The sequence below is a fragment of the Chrysemys picta genome, chromosome 10 (genome assembly GCF_011386835.1).
Source record: "Chrysemys picta bellii isolate R12L10 chromosome 10, ASM1138683v2, whole genome shotgun sequence".
NCBI lineage: Eukaryota > Metazoa > Chordata > Testudines > Emydidae > Chrysemys > Chrysemys picta.
This window is the reverse complement of record NC_088800.1, coordinates 51,409,645-51,427,428: the sequence shown is the minus strand read 5'-3', so window position 1 is coordinate 51,427,428 and position 17,784 is coordinate 51,409,645.

Genomic DNA, 17,784 nt, shown 5'->3' with positions numbered 1-17,784 from the left:
TTGTTCGCGGGGCGGCGCTCGAGGGTTTTTTTTTGTTTCGTGGCGCGGCGCTGGGGGGAGGGTGCGGGGGCTTCGGCGGTGCGGCGCTGGGGAGGGCGGGGGTTTGGGCGGCACTCCGGAGGGGCGGGGGTTTGGCCAGCCCAGCCCAACCCGGCCTGGCGCTGGGGGGGGGTTGGCCGGCGCGGCGCGGCGCTCCGGGGGTTTGCGCGGCGCAGCGTGGCGCGGCGCTGGGCGGGGCGGTGGGGTTGGGGCGGCGCTGCACGGCGCTCTGGGTGTTTGGGGCGGCCCAGCGCTTGGGGGGGGGGGCGGGGGTTTGGCCGGCCCAGCCCAGCGCTCCGGGGGTTTGGGCGGCCCGGTGAGGCACTCGGGGGGTTTCAGTGGCCAGCCCGGCACAGCGCTCAGGGGTTTGGGCAGCCCGGCGCTGGGGGGGCAGGGGTTTGGCCGGAGCGGCGCGGTGCTCCGGGGGTTTGGGCGGCCCCGGTGTGGCGCTCGGGGGGGAGTGGGGTTGGCTGGCCCAGCGCAGCGCTCAGAGGGTTTTGGCAGGCCGGCGTGGCGCTTGGGGGTTTGGGCGGCCCAGCCCGGCGCTGGGGGGGTGGTGGGGGTTTGGCCGGCGCGGCGCTCGGGGGGGGAGGGGGTTTGGCTGGCCTGGCCCGGCGCTCCGGGGGTCTGGGCGGCCCGGCGCGGCGCTTGGGGGAGGGGGGGTTGGCCAGCCCAGCGCGGCGCGGCGCAGTGCGGCGCGGCGCTCCGAGGGTTTGGGCGGCCCCGGCACAGCGCTCGGGGGTTTGAGCGGCCCAGTGCTCTGGGGGTTTGGGGCAACCCGGTGCTGGGGGGGGGCGCGGGGGTTTGGGCAGCCCGGAGCGGCAATCGGGGGGGGCGGCGGGGGTTTCGGCGGCCTGGCACGGTGCTGGGGTGGGGGGTCAGCAGCGCGGCACTCGGGGGGGGGGCATGTTACGGCGGGGCAGCGCTCTTCCTTTTTGCCTGGGGCAGCAAAAAAGTTAGAGCCGGCCCTGCCTAAATTGAATGAGCTCTTCAGGGCAAGTCTTAGGTCTCCTGATGAATCTCTGTGGGAAACCAGAGAATGAATTACCATAAACCTGGATTGCCCTGGAAACTCTAGGAAGTGTCAGGTGATCCCCCAGGATGGAATCCCACCATGCTTTGAACTACGGGTAGCCGTTAGCAGGTCATCTGCCCAGTGCTGTAAAATGTGTAGTTGTAGCCATGTTGGTCCAAGGATATTAGAGAGACAAGGTGGGTGAGGTGATATCTTTTATTGGACCAGCTTCTGTTGGTGAGCGAGAAAAGCATTTGAGCTTACACAGAGCTCTTCAGGGGTTAGTGGGTTCAGATTTATGGTTTATTACAACAATCTGTACAAAGAGGGGGTACAACTAACTCCTCTTTGTATCCTATGACTACAGGAGTGTTAACAGGCCACTCTACCTTGAACGGCTCCTTTAAAACATGTATTAACTACTTATGCTCAACAATCCGTTCCATCTTGCATTTTGCTGTGATGTAGGGTTACCATTCGTCCGGATTTACCCGGACATGTCCTCCTTTTTGTTCTAAAAATAGCGTCCGGGGGGAATTTGTAAAGCACTCAAATGTCCGGGATTTCCCCCCTCCCCCGGCAGAGCAGAGCGAGCAGCTGGGAGGGCTGCAGGAAAGTCCCGGGCTGGACTCCAGAGCAGCTGTAGAGGAGCCGGATCCGCCCTGCATTCTGAGCCGGCCGGCAGCTCTCTCCTGCAGCCCGGTCCAGCAGCACTGTGCAGGGCCAGGGACCGGGTTTTGTTGTGCTGGGGAGCGCAGCCAACGTGTCCGGCTCGGCTCGCACAGAGCCCAACACCCTGTTCTGAGCAGCAGGGTAAGGGGGCCAGGGGGCAGGAGAAGGGACAGGGAGGTTCTGGAGGGGGCAGTCAAGAAACGGGGGGGGGGCTTTTTGGGGGGAGTGGAGAAAGTTTTGGGCAGTCAGGGTACAGGTAGGGGGTAGGGTCCTGGGGGGCAGTTGGGGGGGGGGTCTTAGGAGGGGGCAGTTAGGGGACAAGGAACAGGGAGTCTTAGGTAGGGGGTGGGGTTCTGGAGGGCAGTTAGGAGCAGGGGTCCCAGGAGGGGGCAGTCAGGGGACAAGGAGCGGGGGAGGTGGGGGGGCTGGGAGTTCTGGGGGGGAGCTGTCAGGGGGCAGGAGTGGGGGAGAGGGATCGGAGCAGTCAGGGGACAGGGAGCAGAGGGGTTTAGAGGGGTTGCAAGTTCTGGGGGGGGCTGTCAGGGGGCAGGAGTGCGGAGAGGGATCGGAGCAGTCAGGGGACAGGGAGCAGAGGGGTTTAGATGGGTTGGGAGTTCTGGGGGGGGCTGTCAGGGGGTGGGGAGTGGTTGGATGGGGCGTGGGAGTCCCAGGGGTATGTCTGGGGGTGGGGGTGTGGATAAGGGTTGGGGCAGTCAGGGGACAAGAGGCAGGGAGGCTTAGATAGGGAGTGGAGTCCTGGGGGGGCAGTTAGGGCCAGGGGTCCCAGGAGGGGGCAGTCAGGGGACAAGGAACGGGGGGAGGGTTGGAGGTTCTGGGGGGGCGGGAAGTGGGAGGGGCGGGGGCGGGGCTAGGGCAGGGCTCCTCCCATCCTCTTTTTTGCTTGCTGAAATATGGTAACCCTACTGTGATGCAGGGAGTACCTTTCCCAGACCTGAGGAAGAGCTCTGTGTGGTGTGAACGCTTGTCTCTCTCACCAGCACAAGTTGCCTCTCAAAAGGCACACATGTGAAACAATATCCAGGGCAGCCGAGAGCAGGTTTGGGTCCTGGTGAAAAACATTTTTCGGGCCCCCAGCAAGGGCGGGGCCCCCTTCCGGAATTTTTTTGGGCCCCCCAGCGAGGGCGGGGCCCCTTCTGGAATTTTTTTGGGCCCCCCCAGCAAGGGCTAAATAGGGCCAACGAGATGGGGGGGAAGCCTGGCCCCAGGCCCCGTTCTCGACCGCCAGGCCCCAGTAATTTGTACCGGCTCCCCCCCCCCCCCCCCCCCCCCCATCCGCCCTGACAATGTCATGAGAGGCCTCATTCAAGCAGCACCGTTGCTGTTTATATTGCTTTAAACAAAAGGCTTGTTCTGGCCACTGACCTGGTGCAAGCTGGGAACAACGACTTCATAAACCAGCTTAGCTTTACTGAGCAGCTCTTCCACAATTGCAGCAGTATAAACTGTGTTCAGAAGAGTGTGTTAAAGTCATTAGCTGACGGCTGTCTTAGGAAATTATCCATTCCCTAGTGATTAACCAGCAATTTCCCATCCGTCAGGGCCCTGCACCACACTCCATTAGCCTTTATGAGCTGTGCAGGGTGTGTACACATGGAGAACACAGTAGTTGCTTTAATTTCACTTCTGATTAGTAATTTTCATTCGCCAGCTTGTCGAGAATGCTGCTGCCCTTCTGCTCAGGAGCATGCTATTTGGTGCCTGCCTTCCTTCTCAACATCTTTACCAGGAGCTTGCTTTGCATGCATAATTAACCCACTGCTTCCCAGAGCCTTGTCATGCTCTGCTGCAGAAGTATCAGAAATTTGATTTGATGGGATGTGTGTTTTAAAGATCTCTATCATGTTCCACTTTCCAATGACATCCCTGCAAGACTCTGTGTCTTCATACGTATAACAGAGCCTAATTGTCTGGAGCACGTAGGCAGGCCTTTTCCTCCTCCTTCATCTATTCTCAGGCAAGTTTATTAATGTTGCTGTGGGTTCGCATTTCAGTGCTTTAATAATCAGTTCATACTCACCTCTGAGGACACCTGTTTGAATTGCAAACAGTACTGCATATTCACAGATTGCCTTTTAAAGGGGCATTCAGTTCTGTAGCATGAAATAGAGCCAAGGACAGGGCCAGTATCAGCAGTGTGCTGTAAGACGGAGCAGTACCTGACAGGAAGGATGGTATTGTGGCTAAAACACCAACTGGAACTTGGGAGACCTGGGTGCTATTCCTGGGTTCTTTCTTATTGTGTGACTTTGGGAAAATCATTCTCCTCAAGCATAGTGAGCTAAACTAGAAGTATAACTGCAGTGGCAGGAGGGCTTAGCCACCCTGAGTATGCTGCCTCAGCTACGCTTCTACTTGTAGCATGGTAGCCCGATCAGAGCTAATGCAGGTATGTCTCCTTGAGTGGGAATTTACACTTTCCATCTCCAGTAGATGTACCCTTAGATCACTAAGAGGAATTGCCACAGTGAATCAGTCCATCAGGTGCCCTGTTTCTGGTGGTGGCCAGTGCCAGCTATTTCAGAAAATGCAAAAAAACAAAAAACCCAACCCCCTAACAACCAACCAATCAAAACCCTTTAGTAGATGATCCTGGAATAACCTGCACAGAGGGGAATATACTTCTTAATCCTTGTCAATATGAAGCAGGAGGGTTTATGCCCCTTCTCTTATGTTCAGTCCTCTCTAATGTAACTGTGGATGTTCTCATCCATATATATATGTGTGTCTAATGCTTTTAAAAATACTATTAAGCAGGGCCGGATCCAGGCACCAGCCGACCAAGCACGTGCTTGGGGCGGCACGTTATAAGGGGTGGCCAATGTTGGGGTGGAGGGGGGCACTCACGGTGTTTTTGTTTTTGTTCGTGGGACGGCGCTCGAGATGTTTTTTTTTTCTTTTCGGTGGTGTGGCGTTGGGGGGGCGCGGGGGCTTCGGTGGCACGGTGCTGATGGGGGGGGGGTTGGGCAACCCGGCCCGGCGCTCGGGGCTGGGATGGGGGTTTGGGCGGCCCGGCCCAGCGCTGGGGAGGGGGGGTTGGCCGCACAGCTTTGGGCGGCCCAGCCCGGTGCGGCGCTCGGGGGGGGAGGGGTTTGGCTGGCCCACCACGGCGCTCCTGGGGTTTGGGCGGCCCGCTGCCGCTGCGGCGCTCGGGCGAGGGGGGGAGGTTGGCTGGCCCGGCCCGGCGTGGCACTCCGAGGGCTTGGGCGGCCCAGCAAGGCGCTCGGGTGGGGATGGGGGTTTGGGCAGCCCGGCGAGGTGCTCAGGGGGTTTCGGCAGCCCGGTGCGGCGCTCGGGAGTTTTGGGTGACCCGGCGCTTGGGGGGAGGGCGGGGGTTTGGGCGGCCCGGAGCGGCAATCGGGGGGGGAATTTCGGCGGGCCGCCGCGCAGCTGGGGAGGGATTTGGCGGCGCGGCACTCGGGGGCAGGAAGGTGTTACGGTGGGGCGGCGCTCTTCTTTTTTGCCTGGGGCAGCAAAAAAGTTAGAGCCGGCCCTGCTATTAAGCTCTTGATCTCAATTATATCTTGTGGCAATGAGCTTCATGGATCAACTGTGTATCACGTAAGCAAAGTGTTTGTGTAGCACTTTGAGATCCTTGGATGGAAGGTGTTAGAGAGCTACAAAATATGTAGATTGGCTGCCTCTTCCTTTGACATTATGTCAGAGAGGGAGAAGTGATTTTCATGTACATAATTTTAGGCACTTTCTGCACCCCAATGTCTGCATAGGCTAGCACACAAATGCAGACAGGTAGGCACGGACCGATACAGAATAGGAACACCCCTGTGCGTGCACTTGTCCACAGGAAGAGAGTTTAGTCTGGGGATGCTTAATCCCCACCCTCTCTGTTTCAGCATGTGATGTGGCCCCAATTCCCTGTCATGATCTTTTCCATTTTGTAAGTGGGACATCTCGCTTAGATTAGGGTTACCATATTTTGAGCCTCCAAAAGGAGGACACTCCACGGGGCCCCGCCCACGCCCATGCCCCAACTCCGCCCCTTCCCCAAAGTCTCCGCCCCCTTCCCTGCTTCCCACGAACATTTGATTCGCGGGAAGCCTGAAGCAGGTAAGGGGGGGTGTAGGTGGAGGAGGCGCGGCCCAGTCTGGCCCCCCCTGGCCTCTCCAGCTTGGGTCGGCTCGGGCCCTGGGGTGCCGGCCCCGGGCCCGAGCACCCCCGGCCCCGGGCCCGAGCACCCCCGGCCTGCCCAGCACTGCCGGTCCCCGGCCCGGCCCCCGGGTCCCCGGCTGAGCACCCCCGGCCCGCTCGGCACCCCCCGGACCCCTGGCCGAGCACCCCCGGCCGAGCACCCCCGGCCCGCTCGGCGCCCCCCGGCCCCCCCGGCGCTCGGCCCCGCCGGCCCCTGGCGCCCCAGGCCCCGCCGGCCCCCGGTGCCCCAGGCCCCGGCGCGCCCGGCCCGGCCCCAGGCCCCGCTGGCCCCCGGCGCGCCCGGCCCCGCCGGCCCCAGGCCCTGCCGGCGCTCAGCCCCGCCGGCCCCCGGCACCCCCGGCACCATCGGCGCCCGGCACCGCCGGCCCCCGGCGCCCGGCCCGCCAGCCCCAGGCACCGCCGGCCCCCGGCGCTCAGCACTCCCGGCACCACCGGCGCTCGGCGCCCCCGGCGCTCGGCACCGCCGGCCCCCGGCCCAGCACCGCCAGCCCCCGGCCCAGCCCCGCCGGTCCCGATTTTCCCGGACATGTCCGGCTTTTTGGGATTTCCCCCCGGACGGGGATTTGGAGCCCAAAAAGCCGGACATGTCCGGGAAAATCCAGACGTATGGTAACCCTAGCTTAGATCATTCTGTGCCACAAGGCCCTCACCAGTCACTAGCTGTCTTCATTGCAGAGCTAACTCAAATTCTCTACTCTCAAATGAGTCCTCTTGAGTTAGCCTCTCTCACATGAGAGCAGCTGTATTGCAAAATAACACTTGAGTTGCTGTGGCCACATGGACACTGCACTCGCTTGTGTGCATTAGGATTTCTTGGGGGCATATCCCATGGTTCTTAGCACTGCTATAAGTTGAGTTGCCCTATGAACTCTTTCCCAGTGAATTGTGGGAGAACCTGCCTGTCCTTTCTGGACACATGGGGGGAATTGTGGGAAGGTATTGGAAGACTAGGAGCACTTGAGTGTCACTAGCCTGTGTCCACGCTACAGAGTTGTTATGTTAATAGCTGACAAGTTGCACTCACTCAAGCGTTAACCTAAATCTCCTCTTGGGGCAGCCAACATGATTTAGAAGCAAGCACCACCACACTCTAGGTAAGAGGGTTTGTGTACGGACAGGACTCAAGTTAGAGGCACACTCGAGTTATCTTTGCAGTGAAGACAAGCGCTCAGAAGATGACCACAGTCTTCTCCCTGCCCATAATCCTGAACATCTGTATAGTTAACTCTGTCTTTGTCTGTCTTCTCTTAGGGTATGTCTACACTACGGGATTACTCCGATTTTACAGAATTCGATTTTTAGCAACAGATTGTATAAAGTCGAGTGCATGCAGCCACACTAAGCACATTAATTCGGCGGTGTGCGTCCATAGTACCGAGGCTAGTGTCGACTTCCAGAGTGTTGCACTGTGGATAGCTATCCCATAGCTATCCCATAGTTCCCGCAGTCTCCCCCACCCATTGGAATTCTGGGTTGAGATCCCAATGCCTGATAGGGCAAAAAACATTGTTGCGTGTAGTTCTGGGTACATCCTCCCCCCTCCCTCTGTGAAAGCAATGGCAGACACCATACCATGGCAAGCATGGAGCCCGCTCACGTCAAGACAGTAGTCATGAACATTGTAAACACCTTGCGCATTATTGTGCAGTTTATGCTGAACCAGAACCTGAAAAACCAGGCAAGGAGGAGGTGGTGACGGCAGCGGGGGGACGATGAGAGTGATGAGGAGATTGACACAGAATTCTCTCAAACCGTGGGCCCCGGTGCTTTGGAGATCATGGTGTTAATGGGGCAGGTTCTAGCCGTTGAATGCCAATTCTGGGCCCGGGAAACAATCATAGACTGGTGGGACCGCATAGTGTTGCAGATCTGGGACGATTCCCAGTGGCTGTGTAACTTTTGCATGCATAAGGGCACTTTCATGGAACTTTGTGACTTGCTGTCCCCTGCCCTGAAGCACCAGAATACCAAGATGAGAGCAGCCCTCACAGTTGAGAAGTGAGTGGTGATAGCCCTGTGGAAGCTTGCAATGCCAGACAGCTACTGGTCAGTTGGGAATCAATTTGTAGTGGGCAAATCTACTGTGGGGGCTGCTGTGATGCAAGTAGCCAAAGCAATCACTGAGCTGCTGCTACCAAAGGTAGTGACTCTGGGAAATGTGCAGGTCATAGTGGATGGCTTTCCTGCAATGGGATTCCCTAACTGTGGTGGGGCGATAGATGGAACCCATATCCCTATCCTGGCACCGGAGCACCAGGGCAGCCAGTACGTAAACCGCAAAGGGTACTTTTCAATGGTGCTGCAAACACTGGTGGATCACAAGGGACATTTCACCAACATCAACGTGGGATGGCCGGGAAAGGTACATGATGCTCGCGTCTTCAGGAACTCTGATCTGTTTCAAAAGCTGCAGGAAGGGATTTACTTCCCAGACCAGAAAATAACCGTTGGAGATGTTGAAATGCCTATAGTTATCCTTGGGGACCCAGCCTACCCCTTAATGCCATGGCTCAGGAAGCCATACACAAGCAGCATGGACAGTAGTCAGGAGCTGTTCAACTACAGGCTGAGCAAGTGCAGAATGGTGGTAGAATGTGTTTTTGGACATTTAAAGCTCGTCCTCCTCCTTCTCCTCATCTTCCCTGTCCGCAAAATCCTCAGGCATGGCTGAGAGTACCCCCTCCTCGGAATCCATGGTCGGGGTGGGGTAGTGGTGGCGTCCCCCCTAGAATTGCATGCAGCTCAGCGTAGAAGCGGCATGTCTGCGGCACTGCCCTGGACCATCCATTTGCTTCTTTGGTTTTCTGGTATGCTTGTCTGAGCTCCTTATCTTTCATGTGGCACTGACATGAGTCCCTATTGTGGCCTCTTTCCATCATGCCCTTGGAGATTTTTTCAAATGTTTTGGCATTTCGTCTTTTGGACGGTAGTTCTGCTGGCACGGAATTGTCTCCCCATACAGCGATCAGATCCAGTACCTCCCGTACGGTCCATGCTGGTGCTCTTTTTCGATTCTCGGACTGCATGGTTACCTGTGCTGATGAGCTCTGCGTGGTCACCTGTGCTCTCCACGCTGGGCAAACAGGAAATGAAATTCAAAAGTTCGTGGGGCTTTTCCTGTCTACCTGGCCAGTGCATCCGAGTTCAGATTGCTGTCCAGAGCGGTCACAATGGTGCATTGTGGGATAGCTCCCAGAGGCCAATACTGTCAAATTGTGTCCACACTAACTCTAATTCGAACCGGCAATGTCGATTTCGGTGCTACTCCCCTCGTCGGGGAGGAGTACAGAAATCGATTTTAAGAGCCCTTTATGTCGAAGTAAATGGCTTCATTGTGTGGACTGGTGCAGGGTTAATTAGATTTAACGCTGCTAAATTTGACCTAAACTCGTAGTGTAGACTAGGCCTTAGAGGCCAGACAGCTTCATTCCCAGCAAACAGCAGCTACCATAATCAATTGCCTGAAAGGTGAACTGCAAGTTCCCTTTCTGCAACTGCCCTTTAGTTTGTGCCTTTTTGGTTCTATATGTTGCATAATTAAGGCCTAAAAATGTGTTGTTTTTTCTTTTTTTAACAGAGGTTCTTTTTGGTTTGTTTTCATCTTAGTAATAGATCTGGGTTTAACCCACGCTATTTCATGATAGGCAATGTATACAACAAGAGGTCTTCCTTGGAGAGATGTCCACTCATTAACTGAGTGAAAGAAGAAAGCTAATTAACACCGTATCAGAAAACAAATTCAGCTTTGAATTATAGTGCAGCACTAGCTCTGCTATAGTTAAGGTTGAGAACTCCTTTCTGTTTAACAGGTTGATTCTTCTAAGTACTCTAAAGTCCACTTTGCTTGTGTCATAACTATAAAGGGCAGGGTAACAGCTCTCCTGTGTACAGTACTATAAAATCCCTCCTGGCCAGAGACTCCAAAATCCTTTTACCTGTAAAGGGTTAAGAAGCTCAAGTAACCTGGCTGACACCTGACCCAAAGGACCAATAAGGGGACAAGATACTTTCAAATCGGGGGGAGGGGGGAAGGCTTTTGTTTGTGTTCTTTGTTTGGGAAGTTGTTCGCTCTTGGGACTAAGAGGGACCAGACATCAATCCAGGCTCTCCAAATCTTTCTGAACAAGTCTCTTATATTTCAACTTGTAAGTAAACAGCCAGGCAAGGCGTGTTAGTTTACCTTTGTTTTCTCAACTTGTAAATGTACCTTTTACTAGGGTGTTTACCTCTGTTTGCTGTACTTTGAACCTAAGGCTAGAGGGGGGTCCTCTGGGCTCTTTAAGTTTGATTACCCTGTAAAGTTATTTTCCATCCTGATTTTACAGAGATGATTTTTACCTTTTCTTTAATTAAAAGCCTTCTTTTTAAGAACCTGATTTATTTTCCTTGTTTTTAGATCCAAGGGGGTTGGATCTTGATCCACCAGGAGTTGATGGAAGGGAGGAGGGGGAATGGTTAATTTCTCCTGTTTTAAGATCCAAGGGGTTTGGATCTGTATTCACCAGGGAATTGGTGAAGAGTCTCTCAAGGCTACCCAGGGAAGGGAATTAGCATCGAGAGTGGTGGCAGCGGACCAGAGCTAAGCTGGTAGTTAAGCTTAGAAGTTTCATGCAGGCCCCCACATTTGTACCCTAAAGTTCAAAGTGGGGAAGTAGCCTTGACAGCTTGGAAATGTGGTGTGCCTCATGGGGGTGCAGGGCAGGGCTAGTGGTCCACATTTAGGGTCATTTAAGCAAGGGGTTCCCAAGACACAGCCCCCTGAGGCAAACTGAGTTTCCTAAAGTTGACAGGTTCTACCAACAGTTTTTTGCACAGACCTGAGGATCAAACCATGGCTTTGATCATGCTCTAAGTGGTCTCAGTCGCTTGACATTTACCCCAGATAGTGCATAATACCCACTAACCCCTTGAGGAAGCAAAATTAAAAATGGTTTTCAAAAAGGAGTTTGGCTTGCTAAATGGGTGCATGCCTACCATGCATGTGCCTAACAGAGTAGCTAAAAGGATTTCTAACATAGTGTTTTTCATATAACCAGGCTGGCTCAAAGAACTGTACAGGAGCCATTGGCCCTGACCTACAGCCAGCCAGGGCAGATATCTAAAAAAATTTCAAAGCCATGATGCTAAAATATGTCTCTGGCAGGGTTTTTTCAAGGGGGAGTGGGAGAATGTAATTTGAGTACAGCAGATAATTTAGCTGCTCAAACTATTTTTGAAAATAAAGTAAATTACACATGTGCATGCTTGCTGGGAGGAGAGGGGTATTGGAAGCAGAGGATGGGGAGAGGGGTTTGGGGCTGATGCAAAGGGGATAATAGGGGTAGAGATGAGGGAATAGGAGGGGGTGGTAAAACGGAGTGGGTGGGAATAAGGGTAGGGGGCCCTCCCATGTGTGTGCCAGGATCTGGGGGAGGGTCAGAAGTTTGTCAGAGACTTTTACCTAATGCCACAGTTTCTCAAGCCCACGAGATAGCCAAGACCCCTCTCCCTTTAGCGAAATGGGAAGGGCAGGGTATTCAACCACCCCCCGCCCCGACATCTGCTCGAGAACACATATTTTATATTAAACAATGTTTCATTTTGTTACACATGTACAGACAGTAACAATTTCAGTAGATTGATATCATCTGGAAGTGCTCAGATACCTCAGGGCTTGCATACATGTCCATTAGCTGTCCTAGTGTTGGGCTAGTGACTCTGTACCAAACCTTCAGTAGGACCTTATCACCATGCAAATAGAAGCAGCTCCTCTATGTACCGCCTACTTCAAGAGAATCCATCTTTAGGGGATACAGACAATACATTATTAAAATCATGACTAGTTATATAGCAGGTAAATTTCCTATTGGACACCACCTGACAACATTTGTGCTGGAGGATCTGAAAAAGCTGTGCAAACTGTAGACTCAGTTCATTCTCCCGGGTGTGAACTGCAGTTGGTGTGTGTCCACATACAACACCACTACAGGCAGGAAATCAAAAAGAAGCCTATGTCCCACAGTTCATCTAGTCCATGGACCACCAGTGATCCTCAGACAGCTGGCTGGACACATGGTGTTGGCTCCCTTCCATGTTTCCAGCTGAGAGAAAAAGAGTAGAGGACGGGAGGGGGGACGGGCAACATGCTTAACTTCTATCAAAATGGACAAAACAATCACTGCATTCAAAGATGCTAGAATCCATGGAATAATCAGAATGCCACTTTATCCTATAAATAATTGTTGTAGTCATCACTGGGATGGTCTGAGATTATAGAGGGTGGGGGAGATGGTGCGCACAATCACAAATGAGAAAGGAAATGTCCATGAGAAAGTCTCTCTAGTGAGATGTGTGCACGGTATGAAAAAACACACAAGAACCCCTGCTGTATCCAACTGAAACTGGACACTCTGCGCAGGCAGAATGTAACCACGCAGACTGAAACCTAGCCAGATCACTGAGATTAACAGCCTACTCTTGGGAAAGTACCTTAACATAACCCCAAGCAGTCAGGACATCCGTTTTTTTGTTTCATCATCAGAAAGATGGTCTCTCCACAGCACAATGCCCTCTAACAGCAGGCTGGGGAATTGACTTGGTTCTGATTCAGAGGGAAGAGCACCAGCTAATGAGTCACAAACACGATTGCATGTAGCACCTTAGAGGTCTCCCATCAAAGAATAGATCAAGCCCGTTTAGTTTTTCAGATGTGGCACAAAGAGGCATGGGCCAAGCGAATGTGGAGCACTGGTGAAACTATTTAATTGGGCCACCCCAGCAGCAAACCCCAAGATCTAGCACGTGACCTGTTGCAAATGCTGTGCTGCCAGGGTTAAGTAAGGGTGAGGACTCAGTTACACACAGGGGTAAGTGATATATAATGTGTTTAGCACGGATGTGTTTGTGTCTTGATTCCCTGGGAGCCTAAAGTTATCACCGCAGAGTTCGGCGGCACAAAGCTGTTGAGTCTGAACTTTTGATGAGCTTAAACTTAACCCAGACTTGATGTCTCTGTCTGAACTTTTAATCAAAGCTCTGACCTGTGAACTACTCATGACACCCACCTCCCCTTAAGTAGCCATCTCCCCTTTTCTCTACCTAATTTACATTTTAACCTGTTTTATCCTGTAGAATCTTGATTGATTATACATGACCATTATGATCTGTTAATCACTTTGTTTACTTCTGTGTATAAATATTGATGCTCACCCCTAATAAACTTGCCACACTTACTCTGAAGCCTTTCAAGCTAAGGATAGTGTGAGCCCGTTGATCAACGAATTGGTGTCTGGTCTCTGACAGATTGTGAGCCCCATACCAACTCCGCACGAACTCGGGTGCTGGAGAGGTGAGTGAGGACTTGCTTTTTACCTAACAATTTGGGGGCTCGTCCGGGATTTCCTTCTGGTGCGGTGCCTCTGTCCAGTGGTCAGACCACTCATATACGAATTGGCAAGCGCCACGGGAGATTTCTCCCAGCCAATTCAATATTGAGGTGTCGTGTACTGGACAGCAGGGTAAACGCCAGTTGGAGGGCTCCTGTCAGACACCATGGGTCAAGGGACTAGTGTGCCTCTTGAGAGTCCGTTGGGGATTGTAAATAAGTTATGGAACGAAGGGAAACTCCCAGTACAGACAGGAATGTCTAGGAGGAAGTTGTACACACTGTGTGTAAGGAATTGGACTGGGTATACCGCGGTATTGGCCGACCCGGAGATGAGGTGGCCTTCGTATGGCTCTTTCGAACAGGCTGCCTTAAGAGGAGTAAGGAGCCAGATCGAAAAAGACCATCCGGGACAGTTATGTTACTGGTTTTGTTGGGACACAGCAGCAGAGCTGTGGAAATCTTTAAAAATTATGGCAGTCAGGTATTCTCCCGAGAGTGAACCCCCTCCATGTTATTTCGATGAAGGGTGTAAACCACGGCGTGTTTTGACTCGTCAGTTGGTCCCCACTGCACCTGCCCCTATTCCTCCGCAGGGGGACTCTCTCCAGGGCGCAGAGGGGAATCTGCAGGACTCCAGATCGGAATCTCTGCAGAGGGATAAGGGGGAAATGGAAGGGCACACCTCGGGAGGAGTAATTACTAGGCAAAAGATCAAGCAGATGCAGCAGGTTGCATACCCCTCTCCTGGGGACGCCCAGAGGGTCCGGTCGCATCCGCAGATACTTACACCAGGGACAAATACACCCCTGCACCACCAGCTCAGCCCGTTCCCCAGGCCTGGATCAACTACGGGCAACAACAGCAGCTGCAGCAAACTCAGCCTCCTCAATGACGGTACCCCGGGGGCGAAGGCAAACAATGTGATGGTCTTATTTCCTTAATGTCTTTAGCCGGCTCCTTCCTCACTTTCTCCCCTCCCAGCAAAGAGCCTCGTCTAACCCTTTCAGTCCAGGGACTGCCTGTCTCCTTCCTCATTGATACTGGAGCTACTTTCTCTCTTTTAAATCATGCCCCCTCTCCCTGGCTATCCTCTGAGGTTAAAACTGCAACTGGGGTGGAGGGCAACCCAGAGTCTCTGGGACTCACTTTGCCTCTAAATGTTATTTATGCTGATAAATGTTTTTCTCACCGTTTTCTTTTTTCCCCAGCTTGTCCGATCCCTTTGATGGGCCGGGATTTACTCTGTAAGCTTGAGGCTACTTTAACCTGCACTCCTGAAGGGGTAGGATTATTGATGACAGTGTTAGGAGATTCGGCCCCAACTCAGGGTAATTGGGAAACCCCCCCTCTCTCTCCCCTGACCTCACTGACTTGCCTTTAACCCTCTGGGGAATTTCTGACACTGATGTTGGCCTGCTCCTTTCGGCAGAGCCAGTAAGGATTCAAGTGAAGCCCTCCTTAACCCCCCCATCAGTCCCTCAATACCCCCTGTCGCTGGAAGCCTGGGAGGGCATCCGCCCCATTATCAAGGGATTCATTGCACAAAAGCTAGTCCGCCCTCAGCGCACTCCCTCTAACACCCCTATACTGCCTGTCAAAAAGCCTCCTAAAAAGGACGGAGACCCTATTCGTTGGCGCTTTGTACAGGATCTACGGGTTGTTAATCAGTATGTGGTCCCTCTTCATGCAGTAGTTCCTGATCCAGCTACTATCATCAGCCAAATCCCCTGGGATGCTGAGTGGTTCACTGTTATTGACTTAAAATCAGCCTTTTTCAGCATTCCCGTACACCCAGACTCTCAGTATCTCTTTGGTTTCACCTGGGAGGGACAAAGTTATGTCTGGCAACGACTTCCTCAAGGCTACAGAGACAGCCCCACGATTTTCAGCCAATGCCTCCGCCACGACTTGGAAGGCTTCACCAGTCCGCAGGGATCCACGTTAGTCCTATACGTAGATGACATCCTATTAGGTAACCGCGAAGAAGCTGCCCTCCGCATCGATGGTAAGGCACTTTTATTATACCTACACACCAGAGGCCACAAGGTAGACCCTAACAAGATTCAGTGGGTCTCACAGAAGGTCCGATATCTGGGCTTCCTGTTAACCCCAGAGGGGAGACAAATGGACCCAGTCCGCATAAAGACTATCCAAAACTGCCCTCTGTCAAACACCAAGAAACAACTTCTAGGTTTCTTAGGATTAATTGGCTTCTGTCGCCCCTGGTTGCCATCCTGCGGGGAGTTAAGCAAACTGCTCCACCGACTCACTGCTAACCTTGCTCCTGACCCTTTGCAGTGGTCCCCGGACACAATCCAAGCCTTTCAGTTACTCAAGGACAGTGTGGCCTCCTCCATGTCTCTCCGCCCCCCCAATTACAGCAAACCCTTTCACCTTTTTGTCCACGAGAGGGGCGGAATTGCTAGTGGCGTCCTTACCCAGCTGAGCAGGCCCCACCATTTCCCGCTTGCTTTTTACTCTCAGCAGATCGACCCTGTCGCTCAGGGAACCCCATCCTGCACCCGGACTCTGGCAGCAGCTGCCCTGCTGATCACAAAGGCAAAGAGCCTGACCCTGGGTCATTTTACCACGGTTTGGACCTCTCATGCCTTGTCAGCCCTTCTGCGTAGGGGCACAACCCAAGTCTTTTCGGCCCATCGTCAGCAACAGCTAGAGGCCGAACTCTTAGAAGACACTAACCTAATTTTTGAAAGGTGTGGGCCCCTTAATCCAGCTACCTTGCTTCCTGACCTGCCAGTCCTCCAGGATCAGCACGACTGTGTGGAAGTAGTTTATAGCATCTTACAGATAAGGGACAACCTGTTTGACGTGCCACTGGACAACCCTGATTGCATCCTCTTCTCGGACGGAAGCTCCTTCTATGTTGATGGCAAGCGTTTCACCGGTTATGCAGTCACCTCTGAATGGGACATTCAAGAGGCCGCCTCACTGCCAGGCAACTGAGGAGCCCAAGCCGCCGAACTCTATGCCCTGGCCCGAGCTTGCCAGTTGGCCGCTGGTAAGACCGTTACCATTTTTACTGATAGCAAGTATGCTTTTGGAGTTGTGCATTGTCACATCCACCTCTGGAAGTTTCGAGGTTTCCAGACAGCTGCCGGTAAACCCATTCAGCACCTCCCCCTCATCCACAAGCTTTTGGATCCTCTCCAAGAACCCTCGGTCCTGGCTGTAGTTCACTGCCGGGCCCATACTAAAGATGATAGCCCCGTCACCCGTGGGAATGCCCTGGCTGACGCCTCCGCCAAGATGGCTGCCGTCTTACCCTTAGCCATGCCCACGTTGGCTATTGCAGCCTCCTCCTTTACTCCACCGCACCCCGTACCAGTACCCGCTGCTGAACTACAGTCGTGGGAGAGCCTCGGAGCCACTCTGGTCAAAGGGACCTGGCTTATGCCGGATGGCCGAGCCTGCCTCCCTCGCTCCACATACCCCGTGGCAGTTCGCTGGCACCATGATAAGGGGGGTCACTACGGCACGCACGCCCTTGTGGACACCATCGCTCGCTTTTGGTATGCTCCAGGCATTCAACCCTACTGCCTGTCAATAGTGAAAGCATGCAGCACATGTCAGCGTAATGAACCTGCTCCGCCTCTTAACAAAATTAAGGGTGGAAGACCTCCGCCTGCTGCTCCATTTCAACATCTTCAAATTGACTTTGCAGATATGCCAAAGGCTTTTGGGAAAAAGCACCTCCTTGTTTTGGTTTGCCCTCTGACTTCCTGGGTCGAAGCTTTTCCTACTGCTAATTGTACTGCTGCCACAGTGGCGAAGATTCTCCTTAGAGACATTGTACCCCGTTTTAGCATCCCTCTCGTGCTTGACTCAGATCGTGGACCTCACTTTACTGGTCATGTCCTTGGCCGTTTAGAACAAGGACTGGGCATTTCACACTCCTTTCATACACCCTACCACCCCCAGTCTAGCGGGAAAGTTGAGCGTATGAATAGGGAGCTTAAGTTTACATTGGCTAAATACTGTCAAGAAACAGGGTTAAAGTGGCCTCAGGTACTTCCCTTGGTCCTGTTTCACCTTCGTACTCGCCCAACCCGTGTATTGGGATTATCCCCCTTTGAACTGCTCTATGGACACCCCCCTTTCAAAGGCGGGGCGCTACCACGTGCTGATGTTTCACTATTGGGAGGGGATCATATGACCGCGTGCCAGTTTCTCTCCCTACAGGCTCGCCTCCGTACCCTTTGGAAAGCCTCGCAGTTTTCCCAGACCGTGCCGCTGGAAGAACAGATCCACCCGTTCCAACCAGGGGACTTCGTCTGGGCCAAAAAGTTCGTTCGTGGCGACACCCTCCAGCCGAGGTTTACTGGACCCCACCAGGTTCTTTTAACAACCCAGACTGCAGTGTTCCTGGAAGGACGCAAATCCTGGATCCACCACTCCCACGTCAAGCCAGCCGTAGTGGACCACAGTGACGGACCAGCAGCTCTTGCCACCACTGAGGACACTGCCTCCGACCAGTGGACCAGCT